Genomic DNA, 21283 nt, shown 5'->3' with positions numbered 1-21283 from the left:
CGCACCCTGCATCTCAATTGGTTGTCCGCCTCCGTAGAAAAAGTGGTAGATAGAATATCAACCTTTTAGCTTGAACAACACACATAAACATAGATAGAAGTCAAGTCAGGAGTATTCTACAGTGGGCGTTCATCATCTTTAGTAGCCACACTGAATGCCTCTACTAGGGTATCCCATGTTTGGGTTATAAACCGGGGCGGCTCTACCATTAAGGCAGAGGAGTGTCTCCCCACCTATTAAAATGCCCCTCAGGCCCCAGTGATGAAAAATAAAATGCTGAGACAGTTGATGTATTATAATCAAATTTTTCTATAACCCTGTCCCGAACCGATTGTCACGATGGGGGCGGGGCAGCTGACTGGCAGCAGCAGAAAGAAGTTATGGGCAGGGCACTTAGGTTTAAAGTGCTCATGTCCCTTTGGCCAGCCGTCTTGCTATGGCCAGCGAGACGTGCACTTTAAACCTCTCAACCCAGCTATCTTGGACAGGTGGCTTGAGACCGACCAAAGGCCTCCAGTGCTTTTGAGGAGCGCAGAGAGCCTGCTCCATCCAATCCTGGTGCTGCTCTCATGTTTATTGAGAACTGCGTGAGGATTGGTTAGGGAAGTTTCCTGGGAAAGTGGAGGACACTGGACAGGAGCTCTGTTGTGCTGCAAGGTAAGTGAGTTTTCTTTTGTTTTTTTTTAATGTATCATAATGTATGTACACAAAACTGCAGACATGCATTACATTACTGTTTTAAAGTTACAATACTGTAATGTATGACTGCAATTTTGTTGATGTAATGTTGCACACACCTCCCATTTGCCCACTCCACCACTCCCCTTTCCTCTCTATGTGGCAATGTGCTTTCCGACCGGGACCAAGAGAGTGAAGTCATAGACCAGGTGTTAATGGCTGGGGTATTGTGTTTTTCCAATGCATTGTAACAGTTTGTTTCGCCAATCACAAAGTGAGATTGATAAGTCTTGTGGCTCTGACCAGATCAGATTATGGGTAGAGGCCCAGCAGAATTGCCTCAGGGGTGGCAGGGTAGGAGCAACCTGCCATATTAGATAGCAATGCAAGGACCCTCTGACAATAAAGAGCAAGGGTAAGACCAAAGCATATGCAATATATCAGCATTAGAAGGGCACAGCAGGACATTATGCCGTTGCGAAGGGCAGCTGGGCATTAGGTAAGTCCGAGTGAGAATATTAAATTGAATATATTTGTTTCAAATCTGTTTATTGAAAATGTAACACACAAGTCAAACATATGTAGCCCCACCAAAAAGACATTAAAAAACTGTCACTCAATTTGAGTGTCCATGCATTTCAAATAAAACAGAAAAAAAGGAGTTAGTACCTTCACACCCTAGCCCACAGTGTCAGGGAAGAAGCAGGAAGGAAAGTGTGAAGCAACAATATGCCACTGATCCTGTCGCAATTATATAACATCTCTCAGAGTTTGAGGTAGATACTGGGAAGGCAGTAGACATCACTAAGGTTTTATGGAGATTGTCCACAGCCAACAGCATTGGGTGTTTTATATAATGCAACCAGAAAGATAACCTGCTCATGCACTAAACAACATATTAGATCAAATTGAGCGACACCAGGGGCACATATCTCACATTAAACAATGAAAAAGAAGAAAGAAAAGGAAAAGAGCATGAAAGAGGAGGGGGGGGGGACCGCTCAGCCAAGCAAGGGAAGTTGCGTTAAATATATCTTGTGGATGGAGGGGGACAGAGGTCCTGGTATAGAGGACGAGGTGAGGCCTTTTCTACAAAAAATTCGGTTCAGGAGAGTCATCGCCTCTGGCCCCTCACATAAGGTTCGAGAGAGTCTTCAAACAGTTGCAGGGCACATAACCTAGGGGGAACCAATCGAGAATATTCCATACTAGAAAGATGTCGTATTAGGGGCTACCAAACCCTGGTGAATTTGGTATCAGTGTGATTAATACATGTAGTGAGCAATTCAAGGGCTAAAACGTGCCACAAACGTAGAAACCAAGTAGCCATTGGAGGGGGTGGGGTTCTCCCAAAATAAAGCTATGAATTACCTAGCTGCGCGGAGCATCTGCAGTTTCAACCGCCAGTCTGCATATTTCATGGCCGTCATTGTCGGGTATCTAATGCTCAGTATGGTGACCTTCGGGGAGGAGGGAATAGTGAAACCCACTACAACTTTATATGACTGAGGATCTCTTTCCAAAATATTTTAAGGCTCAGACTGGGCCACCAAATATGTAGGCAGTCTCCTCTGTCAGCCTGATATCTCCAGCAAGTCGGGGGGAAGTTTTGTAGCATCTGGTGCAGTCGAACCGGGGTGAAGTACCAGCGCGACATAAGCTTGTACGCTGAATCACGCTGGGGTATGCCTTGATATATTTTCGGGATGTCCTGCTATAACCGGGTCCAACATTCTGGAGGTATGTCTTCCCCTAAGTCAGTATTCCATTGCTTTTGGTAAGTGTGAGGCAGGGGCTGATGTGATTGTTGCAGGACGGTGTAAGTGCGAGATCAGTCCCCTTGACCCAGCAAATTGACGCACTAGAGTTTCAAAATCTATGAGTTTTCTAGTGGCTCCTTGAGCATAGGCCACAGCAAGCAACCAATGCCGTAACTGATAGTATTGCATCCTGTTGTGTAGCGTTTTAGGCTCCGAGTGAATTTTCCCGATTCATGACCTTATATAGGTACAATTCACATTGCCCTAATATAGGCATAAAAATAAATCCCTTATTTAGACAGCCCAAATACAGGCATGGCTACTTCCACCCGTACCTAACGTCACACCGATTTCTTGGAAAATCGGCTTAAGCAGTCCGGGACCTTCCCTTGCTTGAATATTGATTTGTCCAAGAACTCATGTACTTTACAAAGTAGGTGATAAAGTCAGTGATAGATCCAATTTTCAGGCAGCTTTCTAATGGAAGTTACATTATGTTGAATGATCACAGCTGTTGTGGCATGTTGCCAGGAACCCCCTATCTCGTAACTGTCAGCCAGGGTCACTTGCTGTATGCAAGTATTGTTTCCTAAAACTGAGACAGACGGGGAGTCGCCATTATGGCCTTCACTGAACATCTCTTCTATACGAATTGATACTTTAAGAATACTGAAAGCCATTCTTTTACAAAAAACTGTATCACTGACCTTGGCCAAAGAGACGTATGATCTGCAGGTTGCAAGGACTTCTGCAGAGATACACGCGCTTTTATCAACAAACTGCCCTATACATTTCTTAGAAATGTTGGGTCGTATCTTAAACATGTCTGATATGTGTGGTATTTTACATGTATTTAAGATGATTTTTTCAGGACTGTTAGCACCCTTTGAAGCAGTCTTAGGCATATTTCCAAACTTTGTGCACTCTGTGTTTGGCGGCCTGCCTCTCGTTTTGGGACTCGTAGCAGGGATACTATTTTTGCTCTTTCTGCTCTGATATGGCAAGCCAAGTAACCATCGACACCCAGATCACCTTGGAGAACACCCTCCTGGAAATGAAGTGTCAGCAATACTGGGCTTCATTCGTTTAAGAGATTTGAATACCACGTGGTTTCTATAATTTTATCTTAACTGTTCTACGATGCCTGCTATGTGGAGAAGAATGCGTGCTAGACATTTGTCTGACACTCCCATCAGTCCTGCCAACGGAAGTTGATGCTTTGCTTGAACCTGTAACGGCTCATGCACTGTGTTGTCCCCAGCGGCTACCAATCCTGATGAAGGCATTCGTTGAGATCTCACAGATGCAAACTGCAGACGGTGAGATACGTGGAGCAACAGGCACACAGGTACCATCTACTTCGAACATTGCTAATGCGGCTGACAGGGACAGCAATGCTGCTCATCTATGTGCAATTGATCTGCTTAACGAGGTAGTCCAACTTTCACCTACAGTAGTAGACTAATTCTTTACCAGCTTAGAAGATTTGATGTTTTCGCCAAACAATGACACTGACTTTTCAAGTTAGCACACAGTGGTTCTGTGAGACTCTGAATTCGACCTTCACTTTCCAAAACAAACTTCTAACTTTGGAACTCTATTTTTTTATAATTTGACTGTTTTCCAAAATTAAAAAAATTTTGGGGCATAAGGTAATCTGCATAAAGTAGAACTATTCCTAGAGAATCTAGAATTCTTTGAATACTGCTGAGAGACAATATTTGACCTTGTCCACAACAAAACAATTTATATATTCTGGCATAGAATGGTCTCGACTTTTTCTCCTGTATTTAAGAGCCATTTCATAAATGTATTTTGATGATTCATTCGGATAGCGTTTAGACTCTAGAGATATATTTCTTATTCTTGGGAAGCAAAGTTGTCATGTTTGTTCGATAGAGACCTAGTTGACCTCAGTCCTATGTCTAATCTATAGGATATATTATTCCAATGCGCAGAGCCTATTAGGAATATACAAACTACACTACAATACGAGCACCCTCTGTAAGGTGGAAGGACCGTTTGCATTGATCCAAAAGAGAAGAATTTGTCGTCGAGACTGCAATGCGGGGGGTGGGGACATGGGATTATGCAAAATGGGAGTATTAGGGGAGGGGAAAGTATCCAGACTACGAGATACCGCCACTTTGTCCCAAATCTCTAGAACAGTTTTAGTAGGAGTAGCAATGTAGGCACTACAGGGACGAGTTCCACGAAAAAGGCAAGCCATGTCCCATAAGGGCCTACAGAAACTGCCCGATCCATATGAAACCAATGTTTCTCACTCTCTCGGAATACCCACTCTGAAATGTACCAAAGGTGACATGTCCAATAGTATTCCAAAAGATTAGGGCAAGCGAGTCCACCTCGGTCCCGAGGTAGCATCAGGATGTTGTAAGAAAACCGCGGGCGAGACCGCCCCCATATGAAAGAGGTGAAATTCTGCAGAAGCAAAAGATGGGTGGGGAGGAATTGGAATAAATACAACATTTTCGGAAGAAGCAACATTTTTATAGCATTAATGCCTCCCAGCCATGCCAAAGGGAGACCCTTCCATCGAAACCTTATGTTCATATCCCCCAAAAGGAATACCCCGGATTTCAGGATTGCGTCTGATGGCAAAGCAAGGGGTTCTACCACAAGGGCAAATAACAGAGGGCATCCCTATCGGGTACCGGGACGAATCTGGATGGAAGCAGTGAGGCATCCATTAAACCGGATACGGGTGGTAGGATGCGTGTAAGAGGCCATCAATCTGGAGATCATTTGTGGACCCAGACCTACCCTCCATTGGACTTCCCGAAAAAAGCAGCAGTCTACCCGATCAGACTTTCTCCGCGTTGAGGGACACCAGACAAGCCAGTATATCCCTGATCTGCCCTTTTCCCACTATATATTGGCTATTCGGCGAATGTTATCTCCTCCCTGCCGTTGATGAATAAACCCGACCTGGTCAGGGTCAATAAGACCCGGAAGATGGAGCTCTAGCCGGTTCGCCAGAATCTTAGTGACAATCTTAGCGTCTGTGTTTAAGAGGGCAATAGGGTGGTACGAGTGAGGGATAGGGTGATCATTGCCAGGTTTTGGCACAAGAACAATCTCTTCCTCCGCCATAGTCTGAGTAATCCCGGACGCCTCTGTAAAACTGTTAAAAAGGTGTAATAAATATTCTCGGAGTTGTGGGTAAAAGGCTACCGGTAGGCCATCTGGTCCCTGAGTTTTCCCCATTGGGAGTTGTTTCAAAGCTTTCGGTATTTCCTCCTGTGAAATGGGTTCCACCATTAGACCCTCATGATGGACACTAATAGTGTCCCAAGGGCAGGAGTCCAAAATATCCCTGACTGCTTCATGAGGGTTGGGAGTGTCCGGGGAAAGTGTCCCATAAAAATCCACGAGAACCGTAGACTTATCGTATTCCGAGATAGCCCATGTACCATTCAGGCGCTTGAGGTTGGTTATATGCGCTCTCTTGTTCCGAGCCCGAAGACGCCGCGCAAGGCATGCCCCCACCTTGTCTCCACCCACATAAAATTTCTGGTTAAGGGCAAGTAAACATCTCTCCACCTTATTAGTGCGATGTAAACGTAGTTGACCCCGTGCCTCTGCAAGTAGACGTTTATTACGAAGGGATGGCTGGAGGTGGTCCGGCCATTCTAATGTCGGCAGTGAGTGTGTTCCCTACAAGGCGGGATTCACGGATTCTCGCAATTGAGATAGTAGAGATAACACCCCGGGATGGTAGCCTTAAAAGCATCCCACCTAATCGCCTCAGAAGTGTCCATGAGGTCATTCACCCAAAAAAAAACTCGATCTCCTTACTGATGTCAGGTATGTCACCAGGGTCTCATAGAACCTGAGGCGGGACCTCCACCTAGGGGCGGCCTCCACATGAGGCCTGGGGGACTGTAGAGATATCAGTAGATGCGCATGGTCTGACAAAGAGGTATCGGAAATCTCAGCCGTGGCGAGCATGTTTAATAATGGTAAAGAGAGAAAGAAATAATCAATACAGGAGTATGACCAATGTACGTGGGAGTAAAAGGAATAGTCTTTAGAGTCCGGGTGTAAGTATCTCCATGCGTCTATTAGTCTCAAGTCCATTATAGCATTTTTTAAAACTGCAGACATTGCTCCAGTATTGTTGAGAGCAGGCGCTGTAAATCCCATTCCGGGATTACAGACCAAATTAAAATCCCCCCAAGAATGATCGGTGGGATGAGTGAGTGAAGGAGGTCATATAGGCGGGTGCGCAAGTATGTATCCTGATTCGGATTGGGGGCATAAATATTCACAGGAGTCAGGGATCCCCTACCCCAGGTTATTTGGTTCTTTAAAATCCTTACACTCTCATATTTTGTAACCCTAGCACTTTGGACTGCCCATCCGGCTTTAAGGAAAACAGCTACCCCACCTGTTTAAGTAGAGGCACAAGCCCAGAATTGTCGGTGATACTTGGGGAGTGTCATGAGACGAGTGTCAGAGGAGAGGAGATGGGTCTCCTGGAGAAATATGATTTTGGGATCATGCTGAAGTAAATACCGCCATACTTGGCGCCTTTTATTGGGAGAGTTGAGTCCCTTTACATTCAATGCGATAAACTTCACAGGCTCAGCCGGGTCCATTCTAAACGAACAATTCGCCCATAGCTATGTCTAAGCCAACATTGCAGATTCGGCTGCTGCCCCCCTATACTCACCCCATAGCGCTACAGTAGACTCCAGAAGTGCTTCAACACTTCTATGTTTGCTAGATATCTCCCAAGGATTCCCAAAGGTTTAAGAGCGCCACATGCCAATCTGCCTCCCTCCATTATCATCGTTACTGGAGAAGAAAAGAGAAAGAATAGAAAAAGAATGAAAACAAAGAACACTAAATTATGTGGCAAACGGAGCCAAACCGTGTCAGAGTCCCGAGAAATAGTCCAGACGACAGGCCATTCAGGAAAAGCTACTTTCCGAGAGATCCCTGTAGAAGAAGGGGAGGCGGCTAGCGCAGGGTATCTCATGGGTCTCCGCATCCAGTTGGCTGTAGTTGTCCAGGATCAGCTGTAAAGTCCTCCCGCAACCAGGTCGCCGCTGATGCTGCCAGTGATGGCTCGAGAGGAGACATTGCCCAGGGGACCTTCCCAGCAGTGAGTGCAGTCCTGGTGACGGTTTTGTGTTACTGACGTATGATGTCCTACGACCAGGTAACAACTGAACAGAGTCATTTAGGGGGGGAAGATCCAATCGGGACGACCAAGGTCCTGACAACACAGGCGGCAGCGAGACACCTAGAGAAGAGGCGAGATAGAGTCACCTTATTCCGTATGGGCCAGCGAGATGGGGAAGAGGAGTCACTCAAGGCCTTGATATGGCTAATAATTTCTTGCTTGGCTTGAGAAGAGTCTTGCTCCTGCAGGCGTCATCTGTGCTTGGGTGGTCTGACCGTGGACCAGTCTGGGCATAAGGGTCCTCCAGGACTGTCCCGGGAAGCCTGCATCTTCTGGTTCGATCGAGAGTTGTAAGAGCTTCTTCGGCTTCATCAGCGATTGAAGAGCTCGCCGCTTTCCCTCCCAGGAGATCAACAGAGCAAAGGGATGGCCCATTGATACTTGATATTAAGATCTCAGAGCTTATCTGTGACTACATTAAATTGCTTACGCCTTTTCAGAGTAGCTGGAGCCAAATCTTGAAAAATCAGTATCAACAGACCATTGTAAGAAATGTCTTTTGCTCCCTGTGCCTTTCTCAAGATAGCCTCTTTGTCCGCAAAAAAATGCACTCTTGTGAGGATGTCAGGGATGAAGTCAGGTCTATTGCGAGGACCCTGCACACGATGAGCTCTGTCCAGCATAGGGGCGACGTCTCCTCCCCTCTCGGACTGAATGTAGGAGGTCAGCCATATAGGCCATGATGTCTTTGCCTTCTTCCCCAACGGGACTCCTCTAATACGTAGGTTGTTTCGCCTACTGCGATTTTCCAAGTCCTCTTGCTTCAGCTGCAGGCTGATGTTTTGCTCCTCGAGCTCAGCCATTCTTTTCCACAAACTCTCGTGATCCTCGGATCTAGCATCCATCGTGCGCTCGAGGTCGTCCACCCTTTTGCCTATCTCTGTGACCTCCCTTCAGATGTCTTGAAGGCCAGCCTCGAAATTCTGTCTGAGGGAGCCAATTTTGTCCTTGATCTCCTAAATGAAGGCCTGTGTAATCGTACCCCAAGTCCCGCTTGGTCAGGAGCAGCCGCCGAAGGCGTAGGGTTGTCCTGCGAACGCGTGCTCGTTTTAGACCATAGAGAGGTTACTGGATTATCTCTGGACGAGCCCACGTCCGGGTCCTTGTTGGCTTTGGCATTGGGGGGGGGCATGACTGAAATATGGGGGGTAGTAATGTAGCAATTATGTGAATGGAGTCTTTCCACAGAGGACAGGGCAAATGCTACAGATGTGCCCCCTCCAGGGGTAGAGAGTCAGCAGAGGGGATACTGGTGGGACCTCAGAACCGGCAACCCTCACTCAAGCTCCTCCCAAAGGAGAACTCCCCCTGTTCCATACTCTCAGACGATGTAGACTGCCTTAGAATCCACTGAGCAGAGTAAGGGTGTTCCTACAAAGCACCGCTGTGGCCTCAGGCTTTCCACCCCACTCCGTGTCCAGGAGTTAGCGCAGAATGCAAAGGACTCCAGAGAGGTGCCAGCAATCTCCCTCTGCCCCTGGTAATGATTTTGGTCCAAGTTGTCTAGGGGGTAGACATTCACTGCATGAAAGAATCCGCTGTACCCATAAGGCACGGGGCAGTCATGACACCAAAAATCTATCAGACATCCTAGTAAGCCTCTGAGTCACCAGTCGCAGCAAGGAACGCTAGTTGTTGATGAAAATTATTATCCTCTGTGTGCCACTGGACCCAGGTCAGGACAGGTCACGTAAGCAGGACCAAAAGAATGGTAGGAGGAGAGGTCTCCAAGTCTCATCCGGGCCCCTCAGAGCAAACTCCCAAGAGACAAAGAGTTAAATCCACAAGGAGGTTGCTGTGTTCAGCATTCGCTGCCATCCACTGGTGCAACAGTCCGTTCCAATCTGTCCCCCTCACACACAGCCTCCACTCTGCGGGGTGACAGAGTCTGAGGCCTCCAGCACTTCCCCTAAGGCTCATCCGTCAGCACTATCAAGTTAGTGTGTTGGTGCCCCCAGTATCTCGCTTACAACTGGGTTAAAGTGGCTCTCGGGGGCCCCCGGTTAAAAGCTCCATAGATGCTTCGTCCAGAGCTGGGGAGATAGTGCTTAATGCTGTCTTCCAAAGTGGCGCCAAAAGGACTGCTAAAGTATCGGAACACAGAGCTGATAATTATTTAGCCCCTGGAGGTCCTTTCGCCCAACTCCGCTAAATCTCCTGGGTCAGGTGCGCACGGGTGCCCAGCTCACCTCTTTTGCGGCGTATGCAGTTCAGCAAAGTCCTCCGATGCAAAACGGAGCCTCCGTGAGAACCCACTGGTCCTCGGGGCTCAACTGGGCATCTCGCCGCACCAGACTGCTCCCACCATGCAGGATACAACGAACGGGGTTCTCCCCCACCACCACTCCAACCGCTGCGAGTCCAGATCAAGGGAGACGGCCCAGCGGGGTCCATGCTGCGTGAGGGCTCCTCCAAGATAGCTGCTACCTAGCTTCGGTGAGGTCAGCGCAGGATACCTGCTTGGCAGTCCTGCTGCACCAGGCTGATCTCACTCACCAGAGCACCTCGAGCGGGGCTTCCCCCGCCACTGCATCAGCCACTTTGATTCCTGAGTCGAGAAAGGCGATCCAGCAGGGTCTGCACCCCAGAGGCTTGCGCAAGATAGCGGCTACCAAGCTGCGGTGGGTAGTCTGCTCCGGATACCAGATCGGCAGGACCGGTAGGATCTCGCACAGAGAACCGGAAGCACCAGCACCCCCAATCCTTTAGCCGCAGTAGGTCACCAGGCAGGAGCCCCGGCGACCGGCTTAGGCAGCTTTTCTCAAACAACATGGAGCGGAGACAAAGTAAGCCCATCTCACTCCATGCGCGACTTAGCCACTCCCCTTCAAAACTGAATATATTTGAACCAGGCTTGGCATGATATTTTATGATGGTACTCCAATATTTTGACCCAGCCGGTGTCATGTAGTGTATTGACAAGATTTGTTTGCCAAATGGATCGGAGCTGTGTCTGAGTTTGTTCCATCTGTTGCAGGAATGCCCTCTAGCGCCACCTCACCATGCAGCAAGCGGTCCCAAGATAGTGTTTGGATCACAGCATGGGTGGGCGAAGCTCAGCAGCGCATGCTGAAAAGGGTAATAAGGGACTGTTGTATATGTTCGTAGGTGAAAAATTGTCCTGGTGGGAGAACAAACATAATCTCAATCTCCCATAAATCAAGCAATTTGTTGTTGCTAAATCACTTATTGAGGACAGGCCCACTGTGGACCATTGGCAGATCTGCCCCTGTTGGAGTTGCCCCATGTGGGTAGAAAGCCCTAACAGAGCAACAGCGGGTGCAGACAGTATTGCATTGGAAGTGAGTTTTTGTGCCCTGCTGAGGCATGTCAGTGCTGTGCGAAGCAGTCCTGTAGGTCGCGGAGGTAAAGTTGCACCTGGGAACAAAGTGGAATTAAAGATTACACGCATGGTAATCCACCAGAATGTCACCTGTTCCTCTGCCAGAGATCGGCCAGAGAGCCATCAGGCCACCCATTAGAGATGTGAGGCTAAGTAATAGCGCTCAATATCCAGAAGGGCCATTCTTCCAGCCGACACTGCAGTGACACACTTGATGCCTGCCTGATCCCCAAATGAACAGCAAAACAAACAAGATGATGGACTGAATGTTGCACAATGGCAAAACATTCACCCCAGTCACAGATCTGGGTTTAATCCATCGTTATTTTGTTCACTAAGCCACCCCAGTTCAGACATGGCCATATGCAAATCAGTCTTGGCCCTGTGCCTCATGGGAACAGTCCAGCCCGAACTACCAAGCCATGTCTCTCCTGGACCGGAATCAAGCATCCTAGGACCGGTTTCTGGCTATCAGCCGTCTTCAGCCAGGATAGCTTGACTCCAGTGGCGTAATGAGCACGGGACCCACGTCTGGGCATACCCTTCCCACATAGGGTGAACAGCAAAACAAACAAGATGATGGACTGAATGTTGCACAATGGCAAAACATTCACCCCAGTCACAGATCTGGGTTTAATCCATTGTTATTTTGCTCACCAAGCCTCCGCAGTTCAGACATGGCCATATGCAAATCAGTCTTGGCTGGAACAGTCCAGCCTGAACTAACAGAGCAACAGCGGGTGCAGACAGTATTGCATTGGAAGTGAGTTTTTGTGCCGTGCTGAGGAATGTGAGTGTTGTGCGAAGCAGTCCTGTAGGTCGCAGAGGTAAAGTTGAACCTGGGAACAAAGTGGAATTAAAGATTACACGCATGGTAATCCACCAGAATGTCACCTGTTCCTCTGCCAGAGATCGGCCAGAGAGCCATCAGGCCACCCATTAGAGATGTGAGGCTAAGTAATAGCGCTTAATATCCAGAAGGGCCATTCTTCCAGCCGACACTGCAGTGACACACTTGATGCCTGCCTGATCCCCAAATGAAGGCTACAAGGTTTGATTAAAAGTCTCGGATAAAGGAACACATAAAGGATAAAGGAAGGTTCATAAAGTAATATAACAAGTGTGGTAATGCAACCAATATCTTTATTGATTTTTTGTTTACCATGGTCAACAGAACCACATTTGTCATACAATAGCAACAGTCCATATCACAGGAAGGAAGTCAAATACATTTCGATCGTATTTGTTCATAATACCGTATGGTACAATGTGCAGGGTTGGCTCACTGTCCTACTGAGACTCATTATCTTGGGAGGGCTAGAGGACCCGGCCAGGATAATATGAGGCACTTGCCAATAATAAGCAGGGAAAACATCTCCTCTACAAAGAGAAGCCAACTGCTGCAACTTCATTTACATCCCAAATGAACAAGAGAAAATGGAAAAATACAAGTATCAACGCCCACACCCCCTGAACCACATGCGAATGTGTGTACGTGTGATGTGATGTGATGTGAAAGGTATTTGTAAAGCGCAGCGTACACTATACAGTTTCTTGGCGCTGGTAAAGGGAGGACGGAGGGCACCACCTGGGCAAAGCACGGGGGTGCCTGGCAATAGCAGGAAAAGAAAAAGAAAAGTTAAAAAGGACCAGAGAAGAGGAAAACATTTTAATTGTACGCAATGCGAAACAGATGAGTCTTAAGGAGGGATCTGAAATGGTTATAGGGAGGAGCAAGCCGTATGTCCAATGGGAGGGCATTCCAAAAAGATGGAGCAAGGACTGAGAATCTTAAACCTCCCAATTTTTTACGCTTGACTCTCGGGACTTTGAGTAGAGCCGAGTGAGCCGAGCGAAGATTGCGAGAGGGGATATAGGGATGAATGAGGGAGGAGATGAAGGTAGGGCCTAGGCCCGCCAAAGATTTAAAAACCAGGCAGCCCAGCTTAAATTTGCAGCGTTCAGAGACAGGGAGCCAGTGCAGAGATCTTAGTAGGGGGCGGACATGGTGGTGCCTCGGTTGGTGGAAAATGAGGCGTGCCGCCTGGTTCTGGACAAGCTGCAAACGTTTGAGTTGATAGTCTGGGATGCCTACGTACAAGGAATTGGCGTAGTCAATCCTAGAGACGACTAACGCCAAAAGGGCTAAGGTAAGCGCCTCGGTGGTAAGAAAGCGTGCGATTTTCCGAATTTTACGCAGTTGGAAAAAGCAAGAAGAGACAGTGGCATTTATCTGGGGCTTCATCGAAAGATCTTTACTGATGATAACCCCCAGACTTTTGGCTGAGTCAACTGGACGAGGGGGAAGACCCAGGCTGGCAGGCCAAAAGTTGGAGTTCCAAGGGTTGGAAGGCCCCCCGACTAGAACCAATTTGGTCTTGTCGGGGTTAAGCTTAAGGTGGTTTGCCCCCATCCAGTTGCTAATGTGACAGAGGGTGGTTTGAAAGTCTAAGACCGACTGGTCCGAGGGGTCGATGTTGAAGACCAGCTGAATGTCGTCTGCGTAATTAAACGCAGTGACATTCCTGTCTTGGAGAGACCGGATAAAGGGGGTAAGGTATAAATTAAAAAGGAGCGGAGATAAGGAGGAGCCCTGTGGCACGCCACAGGTCAGCCCCACCCTGTCGGTGGAGAACTGGGATAGCCGGACCGCCTATTGGCGGCTGGTAAGAAATGAGCGGACCCAGTCCAGGGCAGTGCCCCCGATGCCAGCCTGCCTGACACGGTCGACCAGGATGGCATGGTCGACCGTGTCAAAGGCGGCCGACAAGTCCAGGAGCACTAGGGCCTGACTGATGTTAGTCGGCCCCCCTACGCAGTTCTTCCATGACAGAGAGTATGACCATCTCTGTGGAGTGGGCGGGTCTGAACCCGGCCTGTTGAGAATCAAGGAAGTGAGATTGCTCAACAAACGAGCTCAAGATGTTAGTGACTTGAGATTCGAGCACCTTGCTGAGATAAGGGAAGAGGGAAATAGGGCGGAAATTGCTAATGATCGTGGGGTCAGCTGTAGGTTTCTTTAAGATAGGCACTACCTCGGCTGCCTTAAAAGAGCTAGGGACAAGGCCAAGAGAGAGGGAATTATTCAGCAGTGCCAAGGGGGGGCTGGACAGGCAGTGAAGGCCTCGCGTAGGATTTTGGGAGGGCAGCAATCAGTGGGAGATCCTGAGGTGACTTTGCTTAGAAGAGCGGAAAAGTCCGCCTCCAAAATAAGGGGGATCTGAGTGAGAGAGTGGGGGTTGAAAGGATTAGCGAGGGACCCAAGCGAGTCAGATAAGGGCGGTACCGAGATGCTGTTTTTGATTTTTTTCAATCTTTTTGACAAAGAAGTGATTGAGAGAATCGCAGAGCCCCTGTGAAGGGAGAGGTTTGATGGAGACCCTGTCGGGATGAGACAGTTCCTCCACGATCAAAAAAATATCTTTAGCTTTATTAGCCGACTCCAAAATTTTGTTGGAAAAGTATAGGGATTTGGCTGACACAATGGAAGCCTTGTACCCTCGGAGTAAAGTTGAGTACTCTAGCCTAGCTTCAGGGGTGTAATTTCTACGCCAACGGCGCTCAGCTTGTCTAAGTACGAGTTTCTGGACTTTAAGATCCTCGGTAAACCATTTCTGGGTGTCATGAGGGCACCTGACTTTGACCCGTTTTAGAGGGGCAACCACATCACTGGCCGATTCGAGCCAGCGGGTTAAGTCAGAAGCTTGAGTGTCAATTGAGTCGGATTTGGGGGGAATGGAGACGCTGAGTAAGTCAACAAATTGGCTAATATCAGCTCTATTCCAATTCCGGGCCGAGAAGTTAGCTTCCAGAGGCCTATTGGGGCGAATAGGGGCTTTAAGGGTAAAAGAGATAAGAGAGTGATCAGACCATGCACACGGCAATATAAGGGGGGGCCGAGATCTCTAGGTTTGAGGTCCAGACCTGGTCCAGTATGTGGCCTTTTGTGTGCGTGGCAGAGTTAATATGTTGACAGCAGTTCAGGCCACATAAAAGATCAGAGAAGGCCGCAGAGCAAACACTCTCCTTCTCGTCTAGGGGCCAGTAGTTGAAGTCTCCAAGGACTAAAATTTTAGAGTTATTAATAACAACCTGAGACAATAAGTCTCCGAACATGGTCGAAAGTCAGGCATGGGCTGAGGAGGGCAGTAAACTAAGACGCAAATAAGGGGTGACACAGAGGATTCCAACCTGAGTGATAGGCAATCAACCTGAGGAATACAGGGTACGGAGAGAGCGGAGAATCTAGTAGGGAGCTTAATGATGGCTGCCACTCCCCCTCCGGCTTTGCCAGAGGCCCTGATGGCTTGAATGATATAATAGCCAGGCGGAATGGCTGCCAGGATGTCAGGAGAGGATCCGTCATGCAACCAGGTTTCTGTTATAAACAGTATATCGGGACTGTCGGTCTCTAGAAGATGAAAAATTTCCGTCTGATGTTTTGCTAGTGAGCGAGTATTGAGATAGCTCACTTTAAACTCAGGATTAGGGGGTGGTGTGGGTAGAGGGGGGTGAATAATGGGCCGATGAGGGGGGGAGGCCAAGCAAGCGTCAAGCTCAGGAAAGACTTCTCGGGCGTGTCCCAAACCCAGTTGATCAAGCTGCAACCGGGCAGTCAAGGCGAGAGGCCAACGTGTGACTAATCTCAATGTACCCTTACTTACCTGTATCTCCAGTAGGCCCAATGTAGTAGTACTCAATCATTGGCCAGGATGTCTCACAGTCATGGACCCTACAGGTGTCCCTTGGTTCTGGCCAGTACATATGTCCACCCATTCCCTTGATCTTACCAAATGGTCAGCAGTGTTGTAAACTGAGTGAGGTCCCCACCACCTCTATTCGGACGCGGCCAGCAACAGTACCCTCAAGGAGGGCGATCCTCCATATCCACCTCTAATTTCGCCACATAGGTTTCCCAGCATTCCAGTGGGTCCACCCCATCCCCCCTTGTATGTAATAGTCTATGGACCGCCAGCTAAGCCAGCGCCCATCTTCTCATGTTGGCCTGCTAGCGTTTCAGTGGGGGTGCCTTGTCCGACTTTCAGGCCATAGTAATAGAACATTCAGCCAAAATCAGCGGCATATTTTGGAATAACAACAAACCCTTTGTTTTCTTAGTGACATGCCCTACATTGAGTAGGCACCAGACAGGGTCCAGCGGCAACAGATAGCCATCACCTCCGACACAGTTTGTGTAACCTGCAGCCAAAAGGAGGGTATCACCACGCACCACAACACCATTTGGGGAAAATCTACTTCCTCAACTCCACACCTGGGACATTTACTAGTTGCACGCAGAAACATTCTACCAATCCTCTGTGAGATGAGATATGCATGATGGAGATATTGAAACTGAATGAGGCAAAACCGTACATTGCGTGTCACCTGCTTAACTGGCTGGAGGCATCGGCCCCACACTTTGTTTGAGATCTCAGTTCCAAGTGCCAGTTTCCACCAATCTCGCAGTCTTTCAATCTCATCAGCGGGCCCTTGCCGCAGCGTGCAGTGTAAGCATGTGATGGCCTTGGTAGAATTCCCCACGTTCAGAACCTCCTCTGATGGCATCCCTGGGGGGGCTTATCCTGGTCAGAACTCCACATCACATCTGAGGGCCGAGGACAATAAGAACTGTTCCTGTTCTAACCCGGGATCTAGTACTGGGGCCTCAAAAGAACAGAATCTCTACTTGGACATGACATCTACCCACGACCCGATCCCTGCTTCCTCCCAGTCCCTAATGCGATATGTTGCCCTTAGACCCGCATGTTCTGGTATTGCCCAGATCGATAGACTGGGCACATAGGGCGTGGATCACATGCCCTCACATGCATACTGTCTTCAGACATATAAGCCCATTCTCACACACTGTCTGATTTCTTAGGGGAACAGTGTCGAAGAGCCTGTTCAAGAGTGGTCGTCCCGTCAGCTCATCCAGAATTCCCACACTTTCGAGTAGTGGTGCATCAACTAACCATCTCATTGGGCACTTCAACTGAGTCGCTGCATAGTAGAGCTCGTAGTTGGGGCCAAATACTTTACTAAGAGCCCATTGTCGCTGGCCGACGCTCCATAGCAAACTCGTCAAAACGCCGTGCAGGTCCCTAAAGAATGCCTTCCATATAATCAGCAGGATGGCTGCAAAGAAGTTTAATAATCTGGGCAATACCAACATTTTGGCGATTGCGAACCTGCCCATCAGTGACAATGGCAAACCCGGTCCAGAAGGAAAGTGATCAACGGACGGAGTACATCCCTTTCCCCAGGTTCCCTCCATGACGGCAAGCGCCTCTTAATATACTTGCACCCCCAAATACTTGATGCAATTGAACTGCCAGGCCAACCCCTTATGTGGCAGCGCCTCTCTCAGGTCATCAGATATTGGCACTGTTGTACTTGGCCCTTTTTGCAGGGTCATCCCTGAACTTTTTGTCTCCCTCCTTTATTTTGTCTGACCTGTTGTTGGCTATTTTATGACTTTGGGCACTTTACCACTGCTGACCAGTGCTAAAGTGCATATGCTCTCCCTATTGTAAATTGATGTATTAATTAGTGATTCCATGATTGACTATTTGGTTTACTTGTCAGACCCTAGTACAGTGCACTGAGTGTGCCCAGGGCGTGTAAATCCAAATGATGCTAGTGGGCTTGCAGCACTGGTTGTGCCAGCCACAGAAGCGGCCTTGTAAAACGGGTCTAAGGTCTGCCATTGCAGAGCCTGCATACAGTCTGGAACTGTCATGCTGACTGGGCAAGTGCACCCACTTGCCAGTCCCTAAACCTTCCCTTTTCTTCATATTCGTCACCCCTATGGTAGGCCCACGGGCAGGGTGCATTGTAAGTATGAGGTAGGACAAGCCCTGATGTGTGTGGCATGTCCTAATAGTGAATTACAGCCATTTTCGTTTTTCACTATTGCAAGGCTACCTGTTCTCCATAGGCCAGAATGGGCTGCTAGATTATTACATGTTTATAATCCTAGCAGACTCAGAGAACATGTTAGAAATACATCTTATAATGAAGTTTATTTTAATATTCTGTGTTTGCAAATACCACTTTTAGAAAGTATGTATGTTTGCTTGCCTAACCATTTGAGCCTGCCTCTACTAGGTTGTGTATTCCTTGTCTGGAGTTTGAGTGACAGGGCTGGGAGATTCCAGGAGACAGAATGAGTCAGCCCAGTGGTGAATAGAGAGATATGCATCTAGATGGGAGGGAGGAGTTGCACCTGGGACCTGAATAGGACTGTGCCAGCCCCCCACAGTGCTGGCTCCACCCCCTGTGGTGCGTCTGATGCCTCTGCCCTGCACACTGAAAGAAGAGAAAGAAGACTGTCAACAAGTGCTCCAGTACTGTACTTGCCTTCCACAATGCTGGCTCCATCTCCTGTTGGGCGTCTGATGTGCCTGCCCTGCACTGTGAAAAGAAAGGAGAAGTCTGGTAAACAGAGAGCTTCAGAACTGGATTTGACTGGGCACAGGCCCCTCTCCCCTCAGAGAACAAAGGATTTTGGGGTATAAGTATTGGGACCCTGATCCTAAGAAATTAGATCACTTCTGGACTTACAAGACGAAACCTCTGCTGAGGAGAAGGAACCTGAAGAAACCGAGGAGTGACTATTCCCAAGCTGAAGTGCTGCTTGGGGGATTGGCCTGCAGTGGTTGCCTGACTGCGAAAGAGAGGAGAAAGAACTTTGGACTTTTCTTTCAACTTGCGCAAAGATCTCCAAGGGCTTGGAAGAGAGCTTGCCCCCTGACCGAAGTGTCAGTACCAGTGGACTTCACCAGCCTTTGTGAATTGCTGCTGGAAACAAGTGGCTACAGAGGCAGGGAGCTGTGACCGACTCTCTCGACTGCCCGGTGTCCTGTAGGCACCGCACCAAGCAACGTCCGCCTCAAACAACGCAAGCTCTGCGCTCACCGACTCCGTCAAAGAGCCGTAGCCTGCACCGCAACTGGAAGGACACCGGGACGTGCAACGCCTCGCTACACTGAATCGAACTGGTCTGACTGACGCGGTCACTGCTGCGGACTTTGAGTCATGGGACCGCACCTGAGTTGGGCACCGCCTCGCACACTTTGTGACGCACCGCCCGACTGGCACCGCTGTCCAGACAGACCGACGCCAGCTCCTGAACACCGACTCGTTCGCCGCACCGCAAGCTGCAAGCACCGCATCGAAGCACCGTCTCGCCCTGCAACGCACGCCATGGATCCACCGACTCTGTCAACGGGCCGCTGCCTGCACCGCATCGAGGGACAACGCATCCTGCAACGCTTCCTTTCTGCACCGCGACGATCACCGGAACTGGCTCGCACATCCGTGCCGGCTGCCTCAAGTAAAAGGTACCGAGTCTGTCGACCATTTGAGTGGGCCCGTACCAACGCGGTCTGCTGGATTTGCTAGACTCTGTTAATTCTAACAACGCTGTAGCCCGTCCGGGCTACAGACTCGCTCAGAACTTTGATTTAAGCCTTTTAACCAGAACCCTTGAAATCTAATAGTACTGTGGATTCTTTTTGTCGTTTATTGGTCTTGTGGTAACTCCATATAAAGTATAACTTATTTTTTATATAGAACATTGTGTGGTGTCCATTTTGTAGTGTTGTCACTGGGTTACTGTATGTGGTCACAAATGCTTAACCTACAACGCCTCAGAAATAAGCCTCGACTGCTCGCGCAACGCCGCCTAGAGGGTGAGCAGGGGTTATTTTAGGAGTGTAATCTTCCTTACTCTGACTAGAGGAGAGGGTCCCTATTTGTCACAAGTACCTACCTGTGCCAACTAGAGACCCCCAATTCTAACAGGCACCATGGGGAATTAGCAGGACTTATCCCAATTAATATGGAATCCCGACATCATCCTGAAGTTGTTCAGTGCCGTCATAACTCCCGGCAGCACAGTGCGGTCTGCCCTCAAATCAGTGCATCATCTGCATGTAGAGATACAATCTGGGGGTGTTCCAGTATTCCGATGCCCCACTGCAGCTCACGTTCCCGCAGCATACACGGCAAGGGTTCCATCACCAGGGTGAACATCAGTGGAGACAGAGTGCAGCCCTGTCTAGTACCTCTAGCCACCAGAAACTAATATGATATCACTCCCCATGTGCTTACCTGGGCAACCGGCCTAGTATACAGCAATGCCAACCATCTAAGGAGGGGTCCTCCAAACCCCATGTGTGTCAGGACCACCATAAGATAAGGCCATCCCAAGGTGCCAAACTCCTTTTCTATGTCAAGGGAGATGAACCAGCCCTCTGTCCCCATGTGCTTTGCCCAGTCCATAGTGTGGAATAACCACCACAGATTAATGAATGTGTTGACGTTGCCAGGTAGGTCTCTCCCCCACTGCACAGCTCCGCCTGTGTTTTTCTTCGCCGTGGCTGCTGCTGCTGGTTAGCTCACCCTCTGCCTGCTCGCTCTGTGCCCCGTTCTGCATCAGTAGCCGTTCTGCCTCTGTGCCCCGATCCGTCATTCCAAAGTGTTGCCCTTGCCTTGTACACCCCCTGTGTGCCCCCGACCGCGTTACCTCGCCTCCGCCTTCTGTGCCCTGATCCTTGCCCGGTTGCCCCCGGCAACCTCGCCACTCCGTATTCCCGCCGCTGCATCCCCTGTGGCCCACCCCCCCTCACTGTCCAGTCGCTGCTGCCCCTGCCACCCGCCTCCCAGCTGTTCCTCCCTCCCACCTCCCCATATATGGCGCCAGCTGCGCTGCCGCGCAGCAGATCCGCCGCCGGCGCACCGAAGGCAAGCCTGTCTGCGCCTGTCCGTGCCTGGACCTTGCCCAGCGCCAGAACCCCTGGTCCTCACGCCCGCCACAATGACCGCCACCACACTCCACGCACTCAATCCCAGACGGACGACCCACACCTGCTTCAGGGCCGCCCCGAAGTGCACCCATGGTCCCTTCACCTGCCGGAACTGCAACTACACCAGCCTCCGAGCCGTTGAAGTACCCGCCAAGAAGGATCAACCAGAAACACGTACAAACACAACAGGAGACCAAAGTCAAGCACCTCAACTCCTTCAGTTTCAAAGAATCAACAGATTAAGTGCTACAACTTCTGGCATCCGCTGCTGAGAGATTCCTATTTACAATAAAAGTTCAAACCACAGGAAGGTGCACTTCGTAGAAGTCAGGACTAATGACAAGTAAGTACTTAATGGAATCTTCTTTTATTGAATTCTTGAATAAAACAACACCAGCCCACAGCCAACGCGTTTCGTTCCCCAGTGCTACAGGAACTTCGTCAGGGCTTATATAGTCAGTAACCTGTTTAGTAATGATAA

General features: G+C 49.1%; 1 protein-coding gene across 5 annotated transcripts in view; it reads left to right on the top strand.

The window, feature by feature from the left end:
• Positions 1–21283, top strand: part of KYAT3 (kynurenine aminotransferase 3) — a 548094-nt gene that overhangs the window by 368048 nt on the left and 158763 nt on the right. The gene's annotated exons all lie outside the window — the stretch shown is intronic.

The sequence above is a fragment of the Lissotriton helveticus genome, chromosome 1_1 (genome assembly GCF_964261635.1).
Source record: "Lissotriton helveticus chromosome 1_1, aLisHel1.1, whole genome shotgun sequence".
NCBI lineage: Eukaryota > Metazoa > Chordata > Amphibia > Caudata > Salamandridae > Lissotriton > Lissotriton helveticus.
Note: the sequence above shows the minus strand (reverse complement) of the source record. Positions and strands in the feature narration are given on the sequence as shown.